General features: G+C 38.2%; 1 long non-coding RNA gene across 1 annotated transcript in view; it reads right to left on the bottom strand.

The window, feature by feature from the left end:
- Positions 1–15,549, bottom strand: part of LOC113458591 (uncharacterized) — a 55,628-nt gene extending 40,079 nt beyond the window's left edge. Inside the window, exon 1 of the long non-coding RNA XR_003378968.2 lies at positions 15,073–15,549. This is a non-coding gene — a long non-coding RNA (uncharacterized LOC113458591). The remainder of the gene's footprint in view (positions 1–15,072) is intronic.
- Between the last annotated feature and the right edge of the window lie 503 nt (positions 15,550–16,052).

Genomic DNA, 16,052 nt, shown 5'->3' with positions numbered 1-16,052 from the left:
TTGGTAAACAAGTGTTTTCTCACACCCAGTACTCGGAATTTTACATTAAAAATTATTTAGAAGAAGTAAATGAGTAATACATACAGGAATAAAGGTAAGAATAATTATATTTCCTGAACACAAACCAGTGGATTAACTACTTAGCAAAGTATCTAGTAATCCTTTAACCACACTTTCTAAGCAATATAAAACATGCAGTTTTACAGAGTAATACACTCGATCCAGTTTACACTTGAATGAGTTTACAGTGTTTGAGGTATACATCAGATTTATCTAAAAGAAGAGGAACTCCTAGAAAAAAAAGTGCAATTTTAGCAAAATGTATTGCCCTAGAAATGCATTTAGTGTCTCTGAAAATGTGCAAAGGAACAGTGAGCCTCATAGATAAGAAAGACATTATTTCAATTTTTTTGTCTACTAGAATAAAAGATTCACCAGGTTCTTATTTACAATCACAGGATGCATACATGAGAAAAAAAAAAGTAATCTCAAAAAGCTTCCACCTGATATGATACCACCACAAATCAATAGAAAATTGCTTATGCTTTCTTCCTCACTTTTGAATTCTTCTGAATTCCAATCAATAACAAAAAGATATTGGTAAAAACTGTAATTGCAGTTTCTTTAGTAGGAAAACAAGGTTTAGGAAATTCAGTTTTCATAGTTTATAAACCTACATATTGTGCCTTAATTGATGTGATAATGTAATTATCACATTTCGATTTATCACATATCTATTTATCCAATTAAGACAGGAGTGCCTCAGCAAACAATTGCCCAGGGTAATGGATTGTTTTGCCCAATAGATTGTCCAGTTTACAGAACAAGCAAAGTCTGCAATTGTTTAGACCTCACATTTTAACAATGATCTCAAGTTTAGTATTATGTTTAGAACACAGAAAATACAATCATATGGAAAAAATTAGTATTTAACAATGTAAGATACTTTTATCACATATTCATTGTTTTATACACTACTTGTTTTCATTAGATAATAAAATCAAAGGAAGTCAAAAAAACACATCAGGCAAAGTTTCTCAGGTAATTCAGGCATTACAGTGTATGCAATTATTGTAGTTATGTGAACAAATCAGATAACTATATACATAGACACAGTGAATTATGCACACTTGCAGATACAATTATGCTGTCTCTATATCTGTTAAGATAATTGCCTACATGTAGAAAATATGCATGTAATTGTATTTGCATTTTAAACAGGCATACATGTGGCTAAACAGCCATAAAATCAAGCTCAAAATCCTTAACTCTATCATTCATAAGGAATATTATTGACTTAATCAAAAACTGAAGAATTAGAATAATGGAAAGCCCATGAAAGTTCCCTTTACTAAATTTGTAAATCTTTACAGGTCTGAAAAATATTCCTTAATAATCTTTACCTGTGTGAAAATCATATTTATCTTTGTGTATCAGACTTTTTTTCTATTCTTTCTATTCTGTCCAGACAAATATAATTTTTCGTGCAACATTTTGACAGAGGGAGTTATGGTCAGAATTCACTGTGGAGTTCCTGTCTCCTGCTTCCATTGCTGAAATATATATTTCTATTTGGAGGTATTTTACTAGCTTTTGTGCTCAAGGACTAGGCTTCTGCTGGTGTAAACTACATAGGATGACTAATTATGCCAGCCTATCTCATTCCCAGGTTGTAATGGGTAAGGCCTGGTTCTTTTACTTAAAATTAAACCTTCTTGTCATGAGTTGACACTGGCTGGACACCAGGTACCCACAAAAGCCCCTCGCTCACTCCTCTGCTACAGCGGGATAGAGGAGAGAAAATTTAACAACTCCTGAGCTAAAGTGTGGGGTGAAAAGGGCAAACCAGGCTCAACTTAGAGATATAAAATCAATTTATTACTAACAAAATCAGAGCAGGTTAATGAGAAGTAAAACAAGCACTTAAAAACACCTTTCCCCTCATCCCTCCTTCTTTTCCATCTCTACTGCCTACCCCAAAAACACAGGGAGATGGGAATGGGGGTTGAAGTCAGTTCATCACTCTTTGTTTCTCCTGCTGCTCAGGGAGAGGAGTTATCATTCACCTGCTGCACCATGGGGTCCCTCCCATGGGAGAGAGTTTTCCATAAACTTCTCCAACATGAGTCCATCTCGTGTGCAATACCTCTCTGCAAACTGCTGCATGGTGAGTCCATCCCACAGGCAACAGCACCCTCCAACTGCTGCGGCATGGGTCACTCTTCCATGGGGTGCAGTCTGTCAAAGACAGGCTACTCCAGTGGGGGAGCAGGGCACTTCTCTCCATGGATCTCCCACTGGATCACAGTCTCCACCCACTCTGGTTTGGAGCTGCCGGTGGATCTCTGCTCCCCCATGGATCCCCATGGGCTGCAGGGGCACAGCTGCTTCATGGTCTGCACCACAGGCTGCAGGGGAACCTCAACTCCAGTGCCTGGAGCACCTCCTGCCCTTCCTTCTTCACCAACCTTGGTGTATGCAGAGTTTCTCTCCTCATATGTTCTCATTCCCCTCTTGTCTAGTCACAATTAAAATTCCCCCATAAGTTTTCTTTTGATTTTTTTCCCAAATCTGTTCTCACAGAGGTGTTACCGTCCTCTCCAACTGGCCCAATTTTGGCCAGCAGCATGTCCATCCTCAGAGCCATCAGGGATTGGCTCCGCTAGACATGGTGGAAGCTTCCAGCAGTTTCTCACAGAAACCACCTCTGTGGCCCCCTCCTACCAAACACCAGGCCATGCAAAATCAATACACTTCTAAATTTCTTACTCCCATGGTTTTCTGTGACACATTTGCAAAGCCTAAGAGGCAATTACACATTTTTTTCTGCCCTTTTAAATGGTCGGGGAAACTTACCACTTTCTTTAATTAAAACAAGAATGAGGGTCTAGACTTCACTCTTCTAGCACATTCCTCAGCTAAAAGTTTGTATCCATTTATATATTCAGAGATCATTCAGTAAATGACTTTATTAATAAGTTAAAAGTGAGGACCAATATCTTAATGTTTGAGTCTTCTTGCGTGTAAGGAACTTGACTTTTTTGCATTCCTCCATAATACACTGATGTGCATTAGAAAAACTTTGGCACTAGGAGTATATTCTCCTCTTTCTGTGAATAATCTGGGGTATCCCAAATACCTGCCAACCATTCTGCCCAAAACAGTTATTACTTTTAGGGTGTCAGTACCTGGAAGCCTACCACAAGTCAGATCTCTGTTGTGTCAATGAAAAACAAAACAAATAGAAAACTCACCCAAAATACAACCAAACAAAATTCGCCTCCAAAAGTCAGTTTTGTTGTAGTCCTAATACTTTGGAACAGCTATAGCAACAGCATATCCTCAGCTTTTACTAGGTTTTAATATGGAGTTGATAATCTTTAACAGCTGCATTAATAAACAGTTTTGAAAACAGCATTCTCTCACATTTTCCCTCTTTTATTAAAAATCAGCACACAATATTCTCAAGTGTCCCTGAACAGAGTGTTCTCAATATTTATGTATCACATGTTTATTATGTCAGTACAATTAAAACTTTCATGTATATACTGATAGTATACAAGATCATTAAGTGTTTTTAAGCATTGTTCCTTTTCTAGAGCTGCTGATTCTTCTCATATTCCAGCAAAAAATATTATGCTCAGAGTCTTCATCTTGACGGAATCCAAAAGTATTCTCAGTTTATGTAAGGGCAATGTTTCTAATAGTATAACTATTAGGCTTAATAATGCAGAGCACGAGTGTCATTACACACCTACACAGCTCAAGGTGAGAATTTGCTCTGTAGTTTATGTTTACTTTTTTACAAACTTATTTATTCAAAAAGTCTCATAATGCACAACTCTTTCATTTCATAAGATGGTTCACTGCATTCATTTATCAAACACATTTCAATAACACTATTGGTTGGATATCTCTAAAAATTAATAACCTCTTATGCTGTCTACTATATTTTTTTATATTTCAATTATTAACACAATCTGCTGAAATGTAGACAGTGGGCTTGTATAGGAGAGAACAGTTAATTACTTATTCTACAAGGTTAATGAGAATTAGCACAAAAAATTCTCAGCTGTTACACTTTGATTTTTCTGCAGAGAATGCATAAATATCGTTCAGAGTGCACATTTTTGTCCAGTGATAGGACTGAGTTTTATTAAAGCTTGCCTCCTTCGAAAATTATTTTATAAGGCTACTAAGAACAAATATGAAAAATAGCAGTAGGCTAATTTTTTATCAAAAAATTAGCCTTTATATGATTTATCACAAATCAAGTCTTGCAACACAATTTGCGAATTTTTTTCCTTCTATTCAGCTCTTGTGATAAATTCAAACTTTTTGGGTTTGTAATCCTCTAGCTAGAAGCTATCTTTGTCTTAGTTAGTTCATGGCCTTCCAAGTTATATGTTAATGCCAGTTGAAGTTAATGCCTGCATCTCCCATTCACAGTGAAACCTCAGAGATCAGAATGTTGTCTCTGTGAAAATTACTGCACATAGTTGCCCCTGATAGAGCAGCTGTACTAGAAATGGGGTTCAGCTGATAAAGCAGCTGTATTAGAGGCCGGGTTCGTCGTTCTGATAGAACAGACCGCTAGCGGCTTTGGGAGTAAGCCGAGTGAACCCGTGTATGTGTATATTGAAAATTCATAGTTCTGATGGAGCAGAACTGGTGAGCCCGTGTGTTTTGTTTGTGTGTGTGTGTGATGTCCGGACACTGTGTTGCTGTATGGTTAATGTGTGTAGCCAGTGCACTGTGTTTGTGATCATGCAGGTGATATGTGTATAGTGTATAAAAGAGAGTAAATCTACAGTGCCCTACAGTGCGGAGATGGGTCAATACTCCCCGTGTTTGAAGCAGCCGAGTGAAGCCAGAGGCGCCGGCTGCAGCAGGCTGCGGGGGCAGGGAGAGAAGTGCCCTGCGGAGAAGCGAGTAGAGTAATGTCAGTGATGGTATTTATCGTGTTTGAATGTAGTGATTTGTGTAGATTTAGTACATTTTAACCGTGAGTATAAGCTCAGAGAGTTCCTTTGCCTTAGATGTTTGGACTTGATCTCTAGACTGTGTGCTGTTATTTTGATTGTGTCCAAGAAAAATTGATTTGAGTAAATGCCGAATTATGGTGTGCTGTGTTGTGTTGAGAAAAGTGAGCACTTTGAGAAATAAGCCCTTTCCCAGTGATTTTGTGTGGTGATTTTCTTCCGCTGCATTGTAGTAATTTGATTCTCAGATTGTATAGTGGTGTTTGTGGAGATTTTAAGATTTTGTTGCAACAAGAGTAGCATTTTACATAAGAGAACTATAGTACGGTGATTTATGTTTAACTTCGATAAAGTGAGTTAAAAGAATTCCAAGAATTCTCCCCCTCATAGTAATTCAAGCCATGGCTCTAGTGAATTTGAGATAAGGGGGGGAGAGAGTGAGTGCGTGTGTAAGTAGACACAGTGCTTAATTAGATTGTGCAAGAAGAGAACTAGAAAAGACTGATATTTTGTAAAACAGAGTTTATATAGAAGAAGTGAATGAGATGAATTAGTTAATGAGACTTATGAGATTTATGAGACTTCAGTTGGTACTGCAGTAAGTCTTTACTAGAAACAATCTGCTATAGGGATTTAAGGTTCTCTGTAACAAACCGAATAGCCTGCCTTTGTGAGCAATTTCCGGGAGCCTTTCGTACATCAAGAGGCTAGCAGGCTGTGTGAGGTGACAGTGGCTGCGCCCTGAGCACAGGGACAGCTCTGGCTGCCCTGTCTCCCCAGGAAACACGGGAATGGCCTGTGAGCAAAAGCTGGATGTGCAGGTATTATTGCAGTGCGGTGTTTATGAGAAACACTAGTATTGCTGTTTTGCTGTTCCAATAAGTGTCAGGGTACACGCCCCGAGTGTAAATTAAAAGTTTCTGGTCAAGCGGATTCAGAACCTAAGGTCTTAGAGCTTGTGTGTGAGAATCACATCTAATACCTGCCACCTGGAGCTGTGTGTATAGGAAGAAAACTGAGAAACTACTGTGAAGGTCTGTAAAAAGGTCCAAATAGAAGCGAGATAGGGCAAGGAGAAATAAATAATGAGAACTGACCAGAGCAAACAAGTTCCTAAATTAGCCCCTTTTGGGAGGGGCTCGCTGGGAGGAGGTTGCCAGTAAGAGCAGCTCAGAAAATAAAAAGATTTATAGTGCTTCATTGCTGTTAGTACTGTTTTATAATAGGAAGATAAATAAGATAGTTTTTGTATGCTGAAATGTCTTTTGTTTTAAGAAATCACCCAGAATGACAAAGAGACTGTGAGATCAGACCGCTCTCTGGTCTTGGCCCTTGAAAAGAAAAACAAGGCAAAGAGAAAGCAAGCAAATCAAACATGTTGTTCAGCATGCAGCATAAAATAGCAACGTATGAAATCAGGCAAGGATTATCACGCTGAAATGCGAAACAATCACAGTTCGCAAAATGAGTACATATGATTTGTAAAGGCTTCCTCCCAAGGTAAGAGAGGAGGAGTAAAGGTAACCTTCCCAAAAGGGAAGAATTTTTGTCAGCACAAGAGTTATGTGTTCAGTTTTAAATAAAGCTTTAGTACCTGTGGAGAATGTTTATGTTGTAGTGTGGGAAATGAACAACTGGCCAGTCTGAAAAGGCATAGTTTTGCAAACCTTTCAAGTAACATGTGTACTAGGTATACCTAAAAGATTTTGTACAATTCGCTCAATTTGCTAAACATTCTCAAATGAGAAGGGTTGCTCTGGAGGCAAATAATATAAAGATGTTAAGCTTAATATTAACAGACACTGAAATTAAGGAAGACATTAGTAAAGAGATATTAGAATAAGTAAATAAGTGTTTTCAAGAGTATGAGCCTCTGCTGCACCAGAGAGAGTGAAAGATGCTCCCCCATGGGATGCTCCCCCATCAAGCTTAATGAAAGAACACAACCAGTGAGAACTAAGTAGTACCCTCAAAAGGAAAGTAAAAAAAGAATCAGTCCAATAACTGGTAGTACTAGATTAAGGGCTGTCAATAAGATAACACAGAATTTGTACCCTGTGGTAGCAAATCCATAGACCTTACTAACCTTGTTTAACACCTGAGCTAACCTAGTTCACTGTTTTAGGCCTAAGAGATGCCTTCTTTTGCCTCCCTATCCACGAAGCCAGCCAGAACATTTTTGCATTCAAACACAAGCTCACATAGTCCATGTGCCTGGAAGCTTCAAAATTCTCCACTCCGAGTGGAGAACAGCTTGCAAAGACCCAGAGTCCCAGGAAGCTCCACAAGAAGAAAGGAAGCTGTTGCAGTACATGGGCGATCTTCTAGTAGCCACTCAGACGAGGGAAGCGAGAGAAGCCTGGACAGTAAGCCTTTTGAATTTCCTAGGACTCCAAGGATGCAGAGTCTCAAAGAAAGTAGTGAAACAGAAAGTAATCTCCAGACCCCTCTATGCTCTTATTGCCAATGAGAACTGAGATCTCCAGTAGACAAGAGACACCACACGGGCCTTTCGCCAGCTAGAGAGTCCCCTCATGTCGGCTCCAGCTTTGAAACTTCCAGATGTAAGTAAAGCATTCTCTCTCTATTTTTCCATGCAAGGAATTGCCCTGAGAATATTAGCTCGAGACTTGGGTCCATACCGGAGGGCAGTTGCTTACCTCTCTAAGCAACTAGATGCAACAGCCAAAGGATGGCCAAGTTGCCTCAGAGCTGTAGCAGCAGTTGTGCTGAACATTCAAGAGGCACACAAGTTTATCCTGGGACAAAAATGACTGTGCTAGTGTCCCACACAGTGTCTGCAGTACTGGAAGTAAAGAGTGGCCACTGGCTTTTCACCAGAAAGGTTTCTGAAATACCAGGCCATCATGGTAGAGCAAGATGATAGAGAGATAGTAGTGACTAATATTGTCAACCCAGCTTCTTTTCTCAGTAGAATCAAGGAGAAGCAGTACACCATGATTACCTAGAGACCACTGAAGCTACCTACTCCAGCCGCCCAGACTTAAAAGACACTCCTCCGGACGATGCAGAGACCTGGTTCACTGACAAGAAAGCGACATTGCAAAGTTCACAGTGACTACCTGCAGAGAAGTAATAGAGTGTAGACCCTTACCAACAGGTACCTCTGCACAGGATGCTGAGATAAATGCATGGACCCATGCCTTAGAAACAGCAAAAAGCATTCAGAGTTTTGCATGCACATGGAGCTATCTGGAAGGAGAGAGGACTGCTGACCTCACAAGGAAAGAAGAGACAATCCAGCTGCTGGAAGCAGTTCAGTTACCTGAAAAGGCATATTAAGGCACACCAGAGAGTGAGCTTAAAATTAGAAGAAAGAAATGAGCTGGCGGATGGAGAGGCAAAGAAAGCAGCAAAGGGTGAGGTACAGATTTTCCTCGAAGGTAAGCCATAATACAATAATACTAATCAAAAAAGACGTACAACTGCAAGGGGTGGGCTACCATTGAAAGAGAGCTAGTAATCCCTTCCCATTTTCGTAGTTACTAGTGAAGGAAGAGCACTAGAAAACACACTAGAGCCTAATTACTTAAAGCCTTTTATAGAGTGTGGCTCCTTTCTCAAAATGACCAAGGCTGCGAGTGATACAGAGTGCACTAGAATGAAGTGTTGACTTTAGAGTAGTAATTCCCACAGGCTTTCTAGAACACACACATCTGATTGAAAAGACTGTTGTATCATTGTCAAGAATCTATATGCCACTATCACTCAGGTGAGCTGATAATATGATCCTTGCCTCCAGACTAACCTCAAAATACCCCCGGGCCAAAACTTAGTCAGACTAAGAGAGGCCATGGGCGTGTATAGCAGTAGCAAATCAACTTTTCAGAACTCCCAAGGAAAGGGGGGTATCAGTATTTACTGGTATTAATAGATACATTTTCAGAGTGGCCAGAAACATTCCCCACAGAACTGTCAAAGCTCAAGAGGTGACCAGATCATTTTTACAAGAGATAATACCACGCTTCAGAATTCCAACCACAATATCCTCAAATAAAGAATCACCTTTCATTTCCAAAATAGTGCAACAGATTAGTAGCCATCTGGGCATAGATTAAGAACTTCACACCCCATACTGCCCCAATCAAGCGGCCAGGGAGAGAGAATGAATCATTTAATTAAGCAGCAAATCATAAGACTCTGGGGCAAAAAGCTCTTCCACTAGCACTATTGCAAATTCAAACTAAACCGTTTGAGCTAAAAGAATGCTGAATCCTTTTAGAATGCCTTATAGAAGACAATAGAATACAAGGAGAATGTCCAGAATGTCCACTTACATGGTGGCATTAAGCGAACAGCTCAGAGTAATTGAGAAACTTGTGGCTAGAACTCGGAGCAGAGAGTTAGATAGCCTGGAGTTGATGTATATGTTAAGTCTCTTACAGAGAAGACTTCAGAACCACAGTAGGAGAGACCACTGCAAGTACCTCTCACCACCTTCACTGCAATCAAAATCAAAGAGCAGAATGCTGAATCCATCACTCACGGGTGAAGAAGGCCCAGAAGCCCCTTCAAGAGTGACACCAGGAGACAATAAACTGAGACTAAAACTTATTCGAGCAAAATGAGTATATTGCGGTCGAGAGTAGCTCATACTTTAGTGTACAGAATTGTTTTGTATAGAATTATAACTGAAGTTTTAGAACTAGAGAGTACCTCCACCCAAAGCAATACTGAATAGCCTTGGTCCCTGGCATTTAATCAGTATACTGGATCCATAGGAAAACCTTCTGAGATAAAGAAGGTTTATATTAAACATATCTACTGTAGTAATCCACGAGAATCAAGTATGTGAGCAGTAAGAATAGCAAGAACAAGAGCTGTAAACACTTCAAAGAATCTGAAGAGAAGAAATCAAAGTAAAGTGCTTAGTCATCAATAAGATAGCTTATGAGAGACCAGATGTAATTAGTGTCTGAACCTCCCCTGGTGTATATGAGCACCAAGAAGTCTGTGATGACCTAAGTGAATCAGACTGTTAGTGTAATTTCACCCTGACACAGCCTGTAGAAGTGACCTGCCTTTGAGCTCAAGTTACTGTCAGATTTTCATTTGAATTCAAAGTGGACACTGCACTTTTTACCACAGCGAGGCCTTATTTTGAGCATCACTTTTGTGCTGTTTCAAATAACAGAAACCTGATCCCAGTTTCTTCTGAAGCACTGCAATGAATTTAGGCTTTTCTCTCAAGATTTCCCCTCCATTATCTTCTGCCCTGAACACAGTCCACAGCTTGATCTTAGCTAAAGGCAAGGTGAGTGACCAGGAGAGACATTCCTGCTTGCCACACATCTGAGAAATCAGGTGCTTTAGAGGGAGAAAGAGGAGTTAGGTTCCCTGAAGTCTCTACATTTCAGAACAAACATCTGTCTCAAGTATGACCTAAACCTCTGTAAGATACACTTGTGAAGTGTGTCTGAATTTGTAGTAAGAGCCCAGCACATCCCTCTAGCAGGGAGGAATGATCACAGACAGAAAGCGGTTCCTGTTCCCCATAACAAACATCTAACTGGCATATTAGAGACAAGATTAAGAGTTTTAAATAGAATTGATTCAAAAATACTGATGAATAAACTGGCTGCTGCAGCAGGTAACCTAACAAAATTGAAGCAGCCTTTATAATAATCTCTACTGGCATTAAGAACTAGCCAGTGACAGATTTCAAAAGTACTGCCAAAGTAAAGAAGTATGAACAGGCCAGAGACCAAGACCACAAATTGATAGTAGAAGCACTTAGTATAGTTCAAGATAATGTGTCTTTAGCTTTCAGTTATATACAAGCACAGTTATGGATACAAGCAACAGCAGCTCTGATCATATAAGAAAAGAGTGAAGGTAATTTTCCAGCTGAAATTCAGAAAATTGAATGAGATAATGCAATTGATTTTGAAAAGAAGTTTTAATCCTGGTGGATTATGGTGAATTTCACCTATGATCCTATTTCTAATGTGGCCACTGCCTTTGTGCTTACCATATGTAATGCCACTGTTAATGTTATCCATCCCATCATTGCCCTAAGATTAAACCATGAAGAAACAACACTCTATCCTTCAGAACACAGAGTGTGGGCACGAAAAGATGAATGAAAAGTGGCAGATAGTGAACTTAGAATCCTGCATTACTAGAGAACAAATGAGATTCATTTGCGAAAGCAATACTGCTAAATGCCCAAGATGTGTTTAGACACTGAACAGAGTATTTGTCACTTTGAAATTCATCCAGTCACTGACCAGAAAACTGTGCTCGTATATACTAGAAAAGAGTGTATGTTTGAGAACTGCTTGTGCTGCTGTACAAATTGATAGCAATGATGTTATTCTGTCTAGTAGAAACCATTCTAATCTCTGTATTTGTATTTGTAATTTTGCTAAGATTATTAAGTGTAGTTTTTCGTATTTGGTACCAGTAACATCCCACCAGCTGATTACAGCCAATTACACAATGTATCACAGACTACCACCTACCCCTATCGGGGCGAACCTTACATTAGTAAAACAATTAATTAAGCACCAAGACCTGTTAGAAGTCTTGAAAGAAATCCGAGAAAGTAGAAAGAAAACCTTAATTACCATCCAACATAATACAAAAGAAATAACCAGAGTCCTACAAAGAATAAAATACGGATAATCACTAGTGAAATGTGATCTTTAGATAGTCACCAACTGCGAATAGAGTCCTTAATAAGTTGTGTCACCCCATTGTAGTTTTACTGATATTAGTTGAGATAAGCTTAAGATTGTCTATTATATTGTTAATTTAGAATTGTAAGATGCTACAACGAATAGCTGTACTAACCACTTTGTCGAATGTACATGGTAAAGCGCTAAAAGACAGTTATTGTCGTAGAAATTTTCCTTAAGTAAAAGAATTTACTTATTTCCTAGGAAAGGGGGGAATGAGACAGAGTAGGTGAAGTGTCTGAGAGAAGTGAAGAGTCTGTAGAGCTAAAGCTGAAGGAGAGGCCGCGTTCCAGAGACAGCGAGGAGACAGAGAAAGAAAAACAGAAAAACCACGAAGTCAATCTGCCCCCGACCTAGGAATTCCTCCGATAAAGAAGAATTAGTGCTAAGTGTCATGCAAGATGAATATGTATGAACTTAATTTGAAACTGTATGCATATGCATTTAGAAAAAAAGATAAAAAGGAGACTCAGAGTCTCCAAGAGCACGCATGCCCTTTTGAAGAGTCTTGCGTCCGACGCGCGTCGTAATAAAAGCATACCGAGCTTTACAACTTTTACAAGTTGTGAAGTTTCTTCTTTTCTCCGCAAAACAGTATGGAGTATAAGTAAGAACAAAAACTAGACAGAACAGTGAATTTTTGTGTTTCCTTTGAAGATACTAACATTAACCCCCTGAAAGATGAGACACATAACAGTTAATACAGTATTGTTAATTAAGAGTTTCCTCTGCATGGCGACAAAAGTTTCAGATTTTTTTCTCCCATAATTTCTTTTTTATGTCTGAGTAAGAGAGAAGATGAACGAATACTTTGGCATCCCCCAAGCTAAGATTTCTTAAAACATATGAAAAACTTGAAACATTTTTAAATCCCTTAAATTATTTTTAGTTATGACATTTACATATGGGTATCTTTAAAAAGTGTATGTAAACAGATAGTTTTAGTCTGTTTGTCATGAAATATAGAATGTTTTGGTGCATTTGAACAATTAAGGGCCCTACTTTCAGTAAACCATATATCACAAAAAATAAGGAAATGGCAGTCATAAAAACAGCGTCCCTGAAAACTACATGAATAGTAGAGGAACAAAAGTAGAAGGGTAAAGGTAAAAAAAAATCTTAAATGTCTTGCATTTATCAGTGTTTGTGTAGCACCACAGTTCTGATTTTTATTTTGCCAGCTCATAAAGATCAAGCCAGCACCAAAGGGTCAAGGCATATGTACTGAATATATTATTAAACTTCTACAGAAAAGGTCAATGTATGACTTGCAGAAATTGCCAGATTGACAATGTTGAAAATCAAAATCCTTGTTTCGCCATAGAATAAATGTTGTTCACAGCAATTATGGATACTAGCTATGATTTTTCTGCCACTTTTAAGTGGCATAATATCACTAATTTCTACAGCAAAAAACTGCATCATCCAGGATGAAAAAAATGGATTATTTTCTGTTCTTTTAGAATGTAACCTGATACACCAAGAGTCTGGGTACTAAATAGGCAAAGACACATAAAATCACAGTTATTTTTGTGATTTCTAATTATTCTATCTTTTAAATGCACTAAGAAAAAATTAAAAAAGCGAAATGATTTAATGTCGTCAGTCCATCCATAGAAGATCAGAGCCAACTTTTTAAACAGCATTTGAGGTTGGGAGGGGAAGCCAGTAAATAAGAAAAGAAGGAAGCATAAGTAGAACATGATGGACAGAATCCTAGACATGATACATTTTTTCTCAATAGGAAAAAGTAATCATATAAAGTGCAATATTGACTTAGTCTATTATATGTCCTCTGACATAATTTGTGTCTATTCTCAAATATGCGCATTGCACTCATAACTGACTGACTTTATGAGGGTTTTTTGAATAATAAAATTCAGATCCTTTTTTTATTATTAATTTAAGGTAATATTCTGCCTTGGTCCCATTATGCCTCTAGGGTAATCTGTGAATGTGAAATTTATCACCTCATAAAAAAGTCTATATACTTCTTTTGTATACAGATTACACCTGGTGATGGCTGACCATTATATTGTCTCCTCTGTGAACTTCTAGACAGAAATATCAACACTTGCTGAAGATGAGGTTGGGCATAAGACTCTCTGATGCCTTCTGACTCACATGGTCTAGCTGTCTCCTATTACAGACATATCATATCATAGAATTACTGTCATAAACTAAGTAGATTCTACTTCAATGAAGTTGATTCCATTACTTCTATCAGAATGACATTCCTCATTCCTCTGATAGTTCCTTTAATTTCTGACTTAAATTTTATAATGAACTTTTGGTTTTGTGCCAGCAATGTCCTTTAGATTAATTAGTTCTCCTCCCTCCCTGCCGTTTATTTCCCTCGGATGCATTTAGAGAGCAATTGTCCCTTCTCAGTCTCCATTCTGTGGTTTAAGCCAAGATCTTTTTATTTGCTATTGTAAAATGTGCCCTCTACGCCACTGATCACCCTGAACAGAAATTAATTTTAGTTCTTCAGTACAGAGACTGCTTTCTGTATTTTAATATTTTATCCTATTTCAATTACCTCAATTCTTTCTATTTCTTTTTTAAAGATATCCCAGTACACCTCTGATTTGATGATGATTACTAACTTTTTGTGTTCAACATTATTTATAAGGAATAATGATTTCAACACAGAAAGAAAATTAGTGAAAGTATTAAGTAATGGTTCCAAGACTGCGCCTTGAGAAATTTCAGTCATAACTCTCTTCAGATTTTTTCATAATGCTAACTTGATGTCATTCTTTACAACTAGTCTCAGGTTTACTTGGCAATAGTAGTAGTAATCTCTTTTGTTGGCTGGTACCACAACATTGACTTTACCTTTTTATAGGTAGAAAAAGACTATTGTTTCCCTTGTCTAAAGGTAACAGCTCTTTTGGAAATGAACAACACCTAGCCAGATTAGTACCATCTACCTACAACAAACTCATTTAATATTTGCTTTCTTATCCACAAAACTTCACACCTTTCAGTACTCTTCCTCTTACATACTCTATAGGCTTGCTCAAAAGTGAGGTTGCATAAATTCCTTTATATTTGTTCAGATCTATTTCTTTCTCTTCTATTAATGATGGAAACTCTGTATGTTATCTTCCAGTAAGATCCACTTGAGCCATTATATTGTCTGCTCTTCCAATATTCTGGGATATCCAGAAGCAGAACTTCAGAATAAAATATGGAGTTTAGGGAACACAGGCATCTCTGTTTAGCAAAAACAGTAAACTATATGGCTTTTTAACTGATTTGTGCTTGGGCCTAAATCAAAAAAATCCTTAAACTGAATAAATCCTTAAACTGAATAAATTTCTATCCAGATATATATTGGAACATCTCATCCACAATGTAGACACCACAATTTGAGAACTTACCTGCTACTTAGTGCATGTCATATTTGGCCATTATGTAGCTTCTTTCCTATTATTTTTCAAGATGAATAAGACCACATGTTTCTTGAGTGCACCAGTGAAAAGATTACTAAGTCACTGCATCAGGTAATGTAGATAAACATAGAGCTTTAGCTTTCAGCTACCTTGGACCCAGCAAAATACAGAAAACAGTTATGAAATCTTGCTTGCGATGCAGTCTGTTAATGCTTACTTGTGAACAAACCTCACTTGTCCAGTTGAAATCAGACACAGAATATATAAAGCTGAGTGTCTGGATCTGAACAGTGATGTCTATGTGAATCACTTTTTTATCATAAGAGGAAAAATCTAATTCTTCACAAAAAAAAGGAAAAAAAAAAGGGTCCTTACAATCCATGTCACATTTCATTTAACAGCAAGCATCAACAGGCACTGGTTGTAATGGACCTCACACCAACCTTTCTTGCCTTCTGTCAGCTCTCCTTTTCCCAACAGGGTGCAGAGGAGAAATTTAAAAAAAAGGGGGGGAAGGAGGAGTTGCAATTGGCAGAAAGCACAAATACGTGGGAAGAAGAACGCCAGCTTGTTATCTCACAGATCTGGGCAACTGCCACATTCTGGAACCTTAACAGCAACTAAAATGATGTACTACTTATTGTATAACCCCGAGACTATCTAAAAAGTCTCAGCCACAGCAGAGCAGTTTCAGAACTTATTTCATAACTGAAAAGGCTGCCTGAGGGTGCCTTCAAATAAACTCCTTATGTGTGGGCTCAAAACAAACCTGGCGCTGTTTTATTTATAGACCCTTTCTGGAGTAAGTCTAAAGGAGGTTACATGTTCTGCTGCTTAGAGCCAAAGAGCTGGATATTCTCTCCAAAGGATACCAGGTGCTACTCCCAGTAGTGCCATTAACTGACCTCTTTATGCCTCAAGCTGCTCAGCTGAAAAATTGAAAGCTTTTTAAAAATAAAATCAAGAAC

This window comes from Zonotrichia albicollis, chromosome 4, assembly GCF_047830755.1.
Source record: "Zonotrichia albicollis isolate bZonAlb1 chromosome 4, bZonAlb1.hap1, whole genome shotgun sequence".
NCBI lineage: Eukaryota > Metazoa > Chordata > Aves > Passeriformes > Passerellidae > Zonotrichia > Zonotrichia albicollis.
This window is presented reverse-complemented; position numbering and strand designations above follow the sequence as displayed.